Here is a 12,121-nt window from a genome sequence, read left to right on the forward strand (position 1 = left end):
TCGACTCACAGTCATCCTGAACAGAGTTAAAAATCACACAACACCAGGTTATAGTCCAACAGGTTCAATTGGAAGTACACTAGCCTTCGGAGCGACGATCCTTCATCAGGTGAAAGTGGAGGGCTCGATGGAGCCCTTCACTATCACCTGATGAAGGAGCGTCGCTCCGAAAGCTAGTGTGCTTCCAATTAAACCTGTTGGACTATAGCCTGGTGTTGAGTGATTTTTAACTTTGTATACCCCAGTCCAACTCCAGCATCTCCAAATCATCCTGAATGTGGACATCGAGAAATCCAATGCACTACTCGCAGAGACGACATCGAGAAATCCAATGCACTACTCGCAGAGACCAACTCCTACAAACAGGTGGAGCTAGACCCAACCCACAACGAGGAAACAAAATTGCATATTTCATAAGAATATTACACAATTCCGGACAATTAAACAAGACAGAATTCCAGAAAATGAAAACCGACGGGGCCAGCACCCCACGATTCTACGGACTACCAAAACTCCATAAACCAGGAGCTCCCCTCAGACCAATAGTCGCACTACCCAGAACACCAACTTACAGACTGGCCAAAGAACTACACGCAAGACTGAAATACCTGATAGAAGGGTCACAGCACTCCATACATCCCACCCAGGAATTCCTAAAAAATATCAAAAACACCAAAATAGAGGAAGACAAAGCAATGATCTCATTCGACATAACAGCACTGTTCACCTCCATCAACATCGACCTGGCAAAGGAAACACTTACCACACTTTTAAAAGAGATCATTACACATGCAACAAACACCATCAATCACATTACCAACGAAAAGATCATGAAGCTAGTGGACCTGTGCCTCACCACACACTTCACTTTCAACAACATAGTCTACAAACAAACTAGCGGCACAGCCATGCGATCTCCGCTTAAAAAAAAACTAGAACAAACAGCTCTATCAACCATCAAACCAAAACTCTGTGTCCGTTACATAGATGACACAATTTGAAACAAGATAGAAGAGACATTTAACATCATCAACAACACCCTTACAGACATAAAGTTCATCAAGGAGAAAGAAGTCGACAACAAACTCGCATTCCTGGATGTCACAGTCGAAAGAAAGAAATAAGGAGAACTACAAACGTCCGTATACAGAAAACCGACAAACACTGACCAAATACTTAACTACACCAGCAACCAGAGCTTAAAAATGTGTTGCTGGAAAAGCGCAGCAGGTCAGGCTGCATCAAAGGAGCAGGAGAATCGACGTTTCGGACTTCCTGAAGAAGGGCTTATACCCCAAAGGTCGATTCTTCTGCTCCTTTGATGATGCCTGACCTGCTGCGCTTTTCCAGCAACACATTTTTAAGCTCTGATCCCCAGGATCTGCAGTCCTCAATTTGTTCTACACCAGCAACCATCCCAATACACACAAACGACGTTGTATCAGAACACTATTCCAACGAGCCACCACACACTGCAGCACAGACGAACTACGCAAAACAGAGGAGATTCACCTATACAATGTATTCAAGAAAAACGGATACTCAAAACGTACAGTGCGCAGATTCCTCAAGAACAAACCACGACAAGCAGACCAAACACAGCCGGAAACCCTAATCATCTTACCATACATCAAAGAAGTTTCAGAAATGACAGCCAGACTACTAAGACCGCTCAGAATCCTAGTAGCACACAAACCTACCAATACTCTCAAACAAAACCTAACAAACTTAAAATGCCCAGTACATCCCATGGACAAAATCAACGTCATCTACAAACTTCCATGCAAGGACTGCCACAAACACTACATAGGACAAACAGGAAGAAGGTTAGCCACCAGAACACATGAATACCAGCTAGCCACAAAAAGACACGAACCTCTCTCCCTCGTAGCGCTACACACGGAAGAAAAAGCCAACATTTCGACTGGGACAACACGTCTATCCTGGGATAGGCCAAGGAAAGGCATGCGAGAGAATTCCTCGAGGCCTGGCACTCCAACCACAACGCCATAAACAAACACATAGATCTAGATGCCATCTATCAACCCCTCAGAAAACAATCAGGAAATGATATCACCACAAACCCCAGGAACCGCATCCAGGAGAATGATATAAATAGAAAACAAGGGACAACAGCTTCGCTTCACTTGGAGGTCGCCACTGATTATGTTACCTAGCCAGGTAACGAAACGTCTGGATATCAAACCTACAGCTCAGCGAGCAAACCTGCACCCTACATCTCAACCTGAGGTACAAACCTTCAGTGGATTTTCTGTGTATTGGCTTCCAGTCAGATAATTCACAAGAAGAGAAATACTTCTTCATTTCTTGACTGGGTGGTGTATGCAGGTCGATGCAAATTCGTAGTGCAAAACAGGGAGCCCCAGTGATGCTGCTAGGAACCCTTGTGACCTGACATACATACATTCTTTAGCTTGTTTTTCAATTCAGAACCAACTCCAGCAACAATACTTCCCTCTCCAAGCTTCCAAAGAGTTGGTTTTATCGCCCTACATTTCGAGGTGGAGAAAGCGGAGCTGTGATTATCTGATGTTTGTTTTTGAGCAGGGCGTGCTGCTGGAAGGAACAGAATAGGTTGATGTTGACAGATGCTTGTTTTGAGGCGCTGAGCTGCGGTGAAGGCGCGATAGCTTTAAAGGCATTGTTCAACTTATCGGATTAAAGATCCAGGGGGAGAAACGACCAGAAGTTTCTCGCTGGCTCCAATGGTCCATTACTCAAAGTCAGTGACATAAATAAAACAGTGTAAAGTTCCAACAGTGAAGGGGGTAACTGTGAAGTCGGCACATGAGGCCACATATCTTTCCTTTGTCATTGAAAGACACTGCTTCACAAAGTGGAGAATTCAGTGACTGAGATTGTCTTTCATGAGTTTTCACCTTGTGAGGCTTCCCATTGCTGCTAGTGTCCATGCAAATATCAGAACTCTGCAGCATGTGTTTGCTATGCACAGGCCACGAAGCAGAACACATTTATCTCTTGGTTGGTTGGAATGCAACTTCCAGCTTCGTTATACTTCCAAACTCACCGTCCTTATTGTACTGAAGATGAGATGATTTTTGGATTGTTGATCTGCAGGAAAGAGGATCCTTTAACTGCGTCGCATCAGCAATTTTCCTGAGAATACCAGAGTCAATCTCACATCGCTTTCAGAGGTGTGGAAGCTAAAATAGCCCCAACTGAGGTTTATGAACTCTTTGGGAAGTGCAATAAGGAGAATGAAGCGTGAACTATCTAAGTGAACAGAGTCAGTCTGTAAACATGCTCTTAGTTTCCGAATGAGGTCTCAGGTTCTTGGCGACACTAGCTGTTCCGAGATATTGATTTTCAAAAAACCTGCTCTGCTTTTGCAGTTGTCATTCTCAGGAGTAATAAACCTGAAATTTCGCACCTGGATTCGGAACCCGGGCAGTGTTGTTAGAAGCGCCGAATCCTACACACTGTACCACCTGGGATACAGGCAAGAGAGTCTTAATCGTTAGTTAAGGAAACATCTTTCGGCTTTTTTTTTAGTATTCATTGGAGATAAGTTTCTCCTTAAAATGATGGAGTCATTTCTCGCTGATAGAGGCGCGTTATCCCGATTACCAGCAATTGGCCTGTATAATTGAGTGTTCTTCAGTTACAGGTGGTCATCTCAATAATATTTTCCCTGGAACGTTTTAAACGTAAACGACACAATAAATTGGACTGAATTTTGAGATGGGAAACAATAGCAGAAGAGTGCCGAGAAAGCTCACCAGTTCTGGAGCATCGGTGAGGAGAAATCAGAGCGAACATTATGGGTTCGGTGAAACGTCCTCAGTCACAGGTCTTCCAGCAACATGTGCTTTTGTGTGAGATTGAAAAATGTGTACATGTCCCATCGGGGAACTGAGCCTCATTTTCATCGACACAGAGCGTCATACGACACGACCCCCAGGCATGAGCAAATGCAGAAAGAAGAATTTCACCTGCTTGGATTATTTATCCCATTTCAGATCTCAACAGCAGAATCTGTTGAATGCTCCTTTTGATGTTCGATTCGGCAGTTGTCCAAAAATTTACACATGCCTCAGGGAGGTGCAACATCACAATCCCAGGCTTAAAAGAGCAATTGTGTCACCATGAGCTACAGCAGCACACCTGTAAGTTGGGGGCCTCATGATCTAAATACTGCAGTATAATAGATGACTGAATAGTCTGTGTATTTCCAATAAGTTTCAACAGAGCTAAATAAATCATGTAAAGAAAGCAATGCTGAATCGAATCGTCCCAGGGTGATATCAAAAGAGATCTTCTCTGGTTGTTTAATCTTTAGGATTTAGTGCCATTGGTGCCTTGGCATTTGAATGGTTAAGATTTACAGTGATCAACAAGCAATACTGCCTGATCTTTCGAAGCAGAATAAAGCAGTGGATCAATCGTAGAGATTTACACAACAGAAAATTATTATTTGGACCAAATTTCCCATGCCGAACAGATATCCTAACCTAATCCAGTCACATTTGCCAGCACTTGGCCCATATTTCTCTGAACACTTCCTTTTCATAGGCGCATTCAGGCGACTTTTCAAGTGGTTTGGAGATGCCACTGTTGTAGTGGAGTGTACAAAGTTAAAAAAACATCACATAACATCATGTTATAGTCCAACAGGTTTAATTGGACGAATGAGCTGTGTCTAACAATCTTATTTTCAACAACTACCTGATGAAGTATCAGCTCTCCGAAAGCTAGTGCGTCCAAATAAACCTGTTGGTCTATAATCTGGTATTGTGTGCTGTTGGATCTTATCATTACCACGATCACATGTGCCCCACACACTGACAACTGATAACTCGGCCGAATCTCAGTTCATCTGCTGCTGAAAATCTTATTTTTTTCCCTCTTTGATATCTTTAGAGGAGACTTTAAATGAAAAGGCTGGCTATTTTGGTCGAAAGAAAAATTGTAGTTCTGAGGAATTATGCATTAAAATGAACATCAAACGCGACTGTAAAAATTCAGCCACAGAGCCCCGAACAACTTAGTGGTATAATGGAGTTTAATAGCAGTTTATCTCTCAATAATGATCAAATAAAAGTGTAGGAGTAATAAGGGATTTTCACAATTTCAATGTAGTGCGTCAATGTAATGGGAAATGATTTTTTAAGTCATTTCAATAGCACTGTTTTGATCAGTCATGGCAAGACCAACAAGAGGGGCACAATAGTAAAGCTGGTTTTAAGAACTTAAGCTGGGCAGTAGGATGAATGGCTGTGGGAGAGCATCCTGGTAGGAGAGATCACAAACCAGTCAGCTTAACCTCAGACTGAAAGCCGCATAACACAAGAAGTAGACGAGTGTGGATGACATGTTGTGTGTTGATTTTACCATGGTAAACTGTTGAAAAGATCAACGTCTGTGGCATTAATGGAAACAAAGCGAGTGTGGTGCCACATTGGCTTAGTGGCAGGAATTCAAGACGAATTGTTAACAGGTAATCTCTGGTCCATGTCAATAAAGGCTCCGACATGAGGATTGATTTCACAATCAGCGGGATTGAAATGGATCGACTGGTTTCAAGGTCCCGATGATGGGATGGGACACGTCTACCCATCAAGAGCGACAGCAGCAGCACAGACAGAATAGTGCTGATGTGTGCATTAGATTATGGGATGGCTCAGTAAAATGGGAGGAGCGATGTAAAGGAGGGTTAGTCACCATGGAAGGGAGGGAAATCACTGAAAATGCATGCGTTTGAATTCTGATATATGAAATGGAGAAGTGTCATATTCCGCATAAGTAACCAGTGTTGCAGAATATCATATAATCTCTTGTTCCCAGGACTAAACTTAGAGAGACTGAGTGGGGCAATAGTGAAGATGAAACTGGAAATGGGCATGATGTGACGGTTTAAAGGTCCATGAAATGCCGGTGCTGGGACTCCAACCTCACCTGTAGTAACTTCTATTGACACGGAACAGGGAGCATTGTGATATCAGATTGGGACCTCCAACTCATATGGATCAGCTTCAGTTGGCATAAAGGAAGGGGCATTGTGGCAGTAGGCTGGAACTTCCAAACTCAACTGGAGCAGATTGTATTGAGAAGGAGCACGGAGCAAAGAGGCATCAAGTTATGAGAAAGAATGTTCAGTCATCTTAATCTGAATTAAAGTAGAATCTAACAGGAACCATGTTTGTAGATTGAGTGAATATCTGTCCCATGGAATTCTCTGAAAAATAAGGGAAAATGTGGCAAAGATTCAGATCGTGCTGGAGAACCTGTGCAGAAAGAAACGCTGGTAATATTTTCTTTTTCTCACTTTTCTCATAAGACTGACTGCGTATTTGGTGAAATTGCAGCAAGCGATTTTCATCTCGTGTCATATTATTAAATTTCCTGAAAACCCACGTAAGGCATTGAAGCAAACTAAACTTCAAAACATTAACTGTATATAATTAGTTCAAAGGGAGAGGACAGAGGATGGTGCTGCAGGGTTGTTTTTCAGGCTGGAGTTCCGTGACCAGTGGAGTGCTACAAGGATCGGTGTTGCGTCCTCTACTTTTTTGTCATTTAGTTGGAGGTGCAGTGGACAGCGAAGAGAGTTACCACAGATTACAAAAGGATCTTGACCATTTGGGCCAATCGGCTGAGAAGTGGCAGATGGAGTTTAATTCAGATAAATGTGAGGTGCTGCATTTTGGGAAAGCAAATCAAAGCAAGACTTATACACTTAATGGTAAGGTCCGAGGGAGCGTTGCTGAACAAAGAGATCTTGGAGTGCAGTTTCATAGATCGTTGAAAGTGGAGTCGCAGGTAGATAGGATAATGAAGAAGACGTTTGGTATGCTTTCATTTATTGATCAGAGTATTGAGTACATGATTTGGGAGGTCATGTTGCGACTGCGTAAGACATTGGTTATGCCACTGTTGTAATATTGCGTGCATTTCCGGTCTCCTTCCTATCCGAAAGTCGTTACGAAACTTGGAAGGGTTCAGAAAAAAAATGCGAGGTTTGGAGGATTTGCGATATAGGGAGAGGCTTGACAGGCTTGGACTGTTTTCCCTGGAGCGTCGGAGGCTGATGGGTAACTTCTTAGAGTTTTTCAATATTATGAGGGTCATAGGTAAGGTAAATAGAAAAAGTCTTTTCCATGGGGTCTGTGAGTCCACAATTAAAGGTTTAGTGTGAAAGTGGAAAGAAAAAATGAGACCGACGGGGGGCAAAGTTTTCACGCAGAAGGTGATAAATGTATGGATTGTGCTGCCAGAGGAAGTGGTGTAGGCTGGTACAATTGCAACATTTAACAGGCAAATGGATTGATATACGAATAGGAAGGGTTTGGAGGGATACGGACTAGATTGGGTTGTGATATCTGGTCAGCATGGACGAGTAATACCAAAGAGTCTGTTTCCATGCTGTACATCTCTGTGACTCTATGACTCTATTTGATGTTGCCATTATGCTCGAGTTTATCTTGATTTATGGAGGAAAAGCAGGAAACTAATATTGCAATTTACAGGATCAGCGATGATCCCATTCAATAAGTGGAACAGACAAAAGGCTGAATGGAAGCTTCATCATGACAGATATGTTTTCATTATGCATCGTGCTGATACACAAAGTGGGGAGGGTTGGACTGACGCAGTGGTGGTGATTTTCTTTCCTGGCTAAGTTGTTGAATCTGACTGTTATTTTGCCTGTCCATGTAAACATCACAACTCTGCAGCATGAAAGCGTGAAGCACATGTGGGGCAAGTGGCGCAAAATCTAAAGTGCCTGACTCCAGATCAGAACATTGTAGGTTTCACTCCGCTCTAGCTCGAGGTTAACGCAGGTATTTTTTACAGTCACCACCTAATCTTCCTCATTGTTCTGAAACCGAGATGAAGTTTGAGTTCCTGATATGCTGACATGAGAATCTCTTTCAGTACACGTTCTGATGACATCACAGTCAATGTTGCAGCGTCATCACAAGTACGGAAGACCAAATAGTCCCACATACTGTGAATCGGCACTTTTCAATTTCACAGAGCGAACGACCCAATCGCTGCGGCTCCTCGAAATGGCAAGGAAACAAAATAAATATCTCAGCCTCATGTTGGTTGATGGAGTGACGAGGCACCTTCTCCTTCTTTAAGAGTCTGGGACATTGACACTGTTATTCGTAGTGACATTGATGGATTTGAAGCATTGAAAGGAATCCTATCACAGATGCCCATGATGTTGATGCCGAACAAAACAGCCCTTACTGGGAATTGAAGCCGGATCGTAGTGGGAAAAGTGCCAATTCAGAACCACGACACGACCAGGGACGAGTACAGCGGTCAGACGCACAGGTCGAGTGACAGACCTCAAACGTGTTGGACGGCTTCTTGGCAGAAACAACCGCTTGACGATATTCATTCCATTTTCCATCCCTTTGCCTTGTATGCCTTAACATCACAAATACAGATTGAATACCTCTGAAGGTTGTGTTGATTTCATCACAATTAGTTACAGAATTATCCACCACCATTGGTTTATAAAGTATTTCATGCTCATCTACTGAAAACTTTCTGCATCTTACATTTAGTCTACACCCCTTGCTGTTTGACCGAGAGGAAACATTTCTTTATCTCTCATTGCTTAACACATTTCAATCGTGTATCCTCACAATCTCCTTTTCTCCATTGAAATTAGATCAGAGAAACAGATCATTTGCAAAAAAAATCCTTTGTTGAATACTGCAGTGTGTTCTTTTCCTGAGCCTGATGTTCCAGAAATCTCTGGTACATGTCAGTAAAAACTGCTACGTGAGCACTGATCTCATAACAGCAGTATGTAAATAGTTCGATTCGTCCTCATTGTGGGATTGGGTCACGTTCACCCAACAACATTGACTGCAGCTGCACAGACTGAACAATGTCAATGCGAGTGCTTGATTGCCAAATGCCTCAGTGAAATTGGAGGAGTGACCTAAAGCAGGGTTACTGATCGAGGGGTGGGTAGACGTCTCTGAGACTCCCTTCATTAGCTGTCCCTGCGAACGTCAGAGTCAATATCCCAGAGTCATCACTGGAGAGGAAGCTGAATTCGTCTCTCACGCTCCCCTTTGCATATCCAAACTTTACCAGGTTCACTGTGGCACCTGCGATTGTCAAGGAAACAAGACACAGAGCCTAGTCTCAACTTTGACAATCTTGGGAAAATCTTTAGGAAGTGGAATTAGAGGAGACTGGAAAGTGAACTGTCTGAATGAGGAGAGACTGCCGAGGCGCCATCCCCATTCTTTAAGAGGCTGGGACATCGTCTCTCATTTCTCGGTGTACTTAATTATCCGAGGTATTTAAAGCACTCCACATGCAGGTGGTCTGCTTTTGCTGATGGGTGCGGTCAGGTACAAAACTAACCCCGACTCCTGGACGGAGACTCAAAGCCGGGTCATAGCGAAGAAAGCGAAAGAAATGGAACTGCTAGCTCACCACGGACAGCGACGCAAATACCACGTATGTGTAGAATGACAGCCCTCAAGCTCGTTGTACATGCTTTCGTCAGAAGCAATCTCTTGACTGTCCTTATTCATTTTTATCACATGGTCTGATGTGCATTAACATCTCAAGTTCAGATCCGAGTATTTCTGATGGTTATATGGGCTAGCCTCTGTGCATCCTTGCAGACAGTGAACTCCAGATTCAACCATCCGCTTGCTGATGAGATTTTTCTGCATATCTCCTCAACCCTTTCCACCTCTTAACTTCAGTCTACGCCCCTGTTGATCGGTCAAGAGGGAACGTTTCTTTTAGTCTGCATTGTCAATGTCGCTCATTATTTAGTGCATATGAAACATGTATCCTCACAGTTTCCTCTGCCTTAAGAAAACGACCCCAGTCAAAACAATCTGTCTTCATAACCTAAACTTTTCAACTTGGTCAATTTCTGCACGGTTTCCAGTGAGATCACATGACTACTGTAATGTGAATTGCAAAACTGCAGGCAATATTTCGGGGGAACCGAATGAACAAATGAAATAAATTACTGTAGAAAGCCACAGAAACTTGTCTTTTGCAATAAAACATCTTTTGCTCAATATTGCGCTGTGCTCTTATGCTGAGCCCGATGTTCCAGTAAACTCTTGTCCATGTCAAGAAAAGCTGCTTCACGAGAATGAAACACAGAACAGCTGCATTTAAATGGATTGAATTGTTTGATGATGCCGACCATGGGATTGGGGCACTTTCACCCAAAATAGTGACCGCAGCAGTACAGAATGAACAGTGTAAATGTGAGTACTATATTGTGCAATACCACAATGAAATGAGAGGGTGGCCGTTTAAGAGGGTTCGTTTCTCTGGGAGGGAGAGAGCTCTCCCATAAAGGGTGGTTCTGATATTTGAAACGCAAAGATGTGAGACAGCGGGTGTTTGAAGAACGAAATTTATCACTACGAAGAGTATTTTTATGTAAAACAAAGATTGATGTTCCCAGCGTTTTCTGAGCACACATTACATGGAGAAAAACGGGAAAAATGCCGATTGCAGTCACTGTGATTCGAGCAGAATTTGCAGTGTTGATAATGCCAAGGAAGAACCATTTCATGATCCTGGCGCCACATGGCAAAACAAGATGCAAAAAGCATTAAGGATTGTGGCAGAGGTTATGTCAGGAACAGAACCACACGCACGAATGAATACTTGTCAAACAGTGACTGAGATGTGGGAACTCAGATTCGGTTGAATCTTTAACGTCTATGTCCCGAGAGACTGTAGGAATTGCAACACTGAGGTTGTATGAGATTACGGTTGCTAGATATCGACAAAACTAAAAAAAGGGTCATTGGATACTGCAGGGCATTGCTGAAATATATTTCTCAATAGCACTGTATTTTACATCGGTTACTTCACCAATTTCCTCACTCATTGACGTAATCCTATAATGGCATGTCATATAATCCCAGTTCCCAGGCGTGAAATCAGAGAGATTGAGTCGCATTGCACCCAAAACTATTTGGAAATGGTGATGTCGATGAACGCAAGTATGTAGCTGCAAAAATGCAGTCGGTGAGCGGAATGCCATTTTGTGATGATACAGAGGCACGTGAAATATCGAGGCTAAAAGCTCCAGCCTTAACGACAGCGGCTTCATTTCCCACTCATCAAGAAGCAGTGGGACATCCGGCTGGGAATTCCAATTTCACCTGCAAGAACTTGTATTGACGTGGAGCAGGGAACATTGGGACATCAGCTGGGAGAAAATATAGTCAACTGATCTAAGCTTAAGTGAAGCAGTTTTCAGCAGGACATTTGTTTGTGGATTGAGCGAATATCTGCAACTGGGACAGTCTAAATTACAAAGAAGAATTCTCCAAAGAGTCAATTCTTGGAGAATCATCTGTGCAGAAAGAAACAGAGGATTTTCACGTCATCTGCCCATCCTTAAATGGTTGACTTTGCACAGGATTAATTTCCATGAAGGGATTGTTTTTTGGTCGGTTCACAGTATTCACTTTCCTGCATACTCGCAAAGATCGTTACTGTAATCGAAACCTCTGAAAATTAACTGGTAAATAGGTGGTGTTGATGAGGATCACGTTCACGTCATATATGGTGAAGAAGTGGATTCGAAATCCATCAGATCAGCAGTGATTCCATTGAATGACTGTGCAGACAGAGTGTGAATGGAAACTTCATGAGGACATATGCCTTTTTTTGGAAAATTCGCTGCTTTGAAAGTTGATGAAGATTGGACTGAAGGAGTGACAGTGATTTTTATTTTCGCTTGTTCAACTGGTGAACATGACTGCTAATAACCAGGTCCGTGTTAACATCACGGCTCTTAAGGCCATGCGCGTGCGTTGGGCCTGTGGCTTAATGGATAACGCGTCTGCCGATGAATCAGGACATTGTAGGTTAGAATCCTTCCTGGCTCGGAGGTGGTGCAGACTTCTAATAAGCAAAAAAACTGATTTTTCTGAAGCCGAAATATGGCATATGTTCCTAATCTGCAGTAATAAGAATGCCTTCATTAAATGTCCCCAAGAACGTGAGAGTCAATGTTTCAGCGTCATCACAGGAGGGAAGCCGAAGAGTCTCAAACGTTACTCATGGACATCTTTGCATTTCATAAAGTTACCGATCGAATAACTATTGCTCGCGG

This window comes from Chiloscyllium plagiosum, unplaced genomic scaffold (genome assembly GCF_037043375.1).
Source record: "Chiloscyllium plagiosum isolate Xiang-an unplaced genomic scaffold, Cpla_swu_hap1 HiC_scaffold_21, whole genome shotgun sequence".
Lineage (NCBI taxonomy): Eukaryota > Metazoa > Chordata > Chondrichthyes > Orectolobiformes > Hemiscylliidae > Chiloscyllium > Chiloscyllium plagiosum.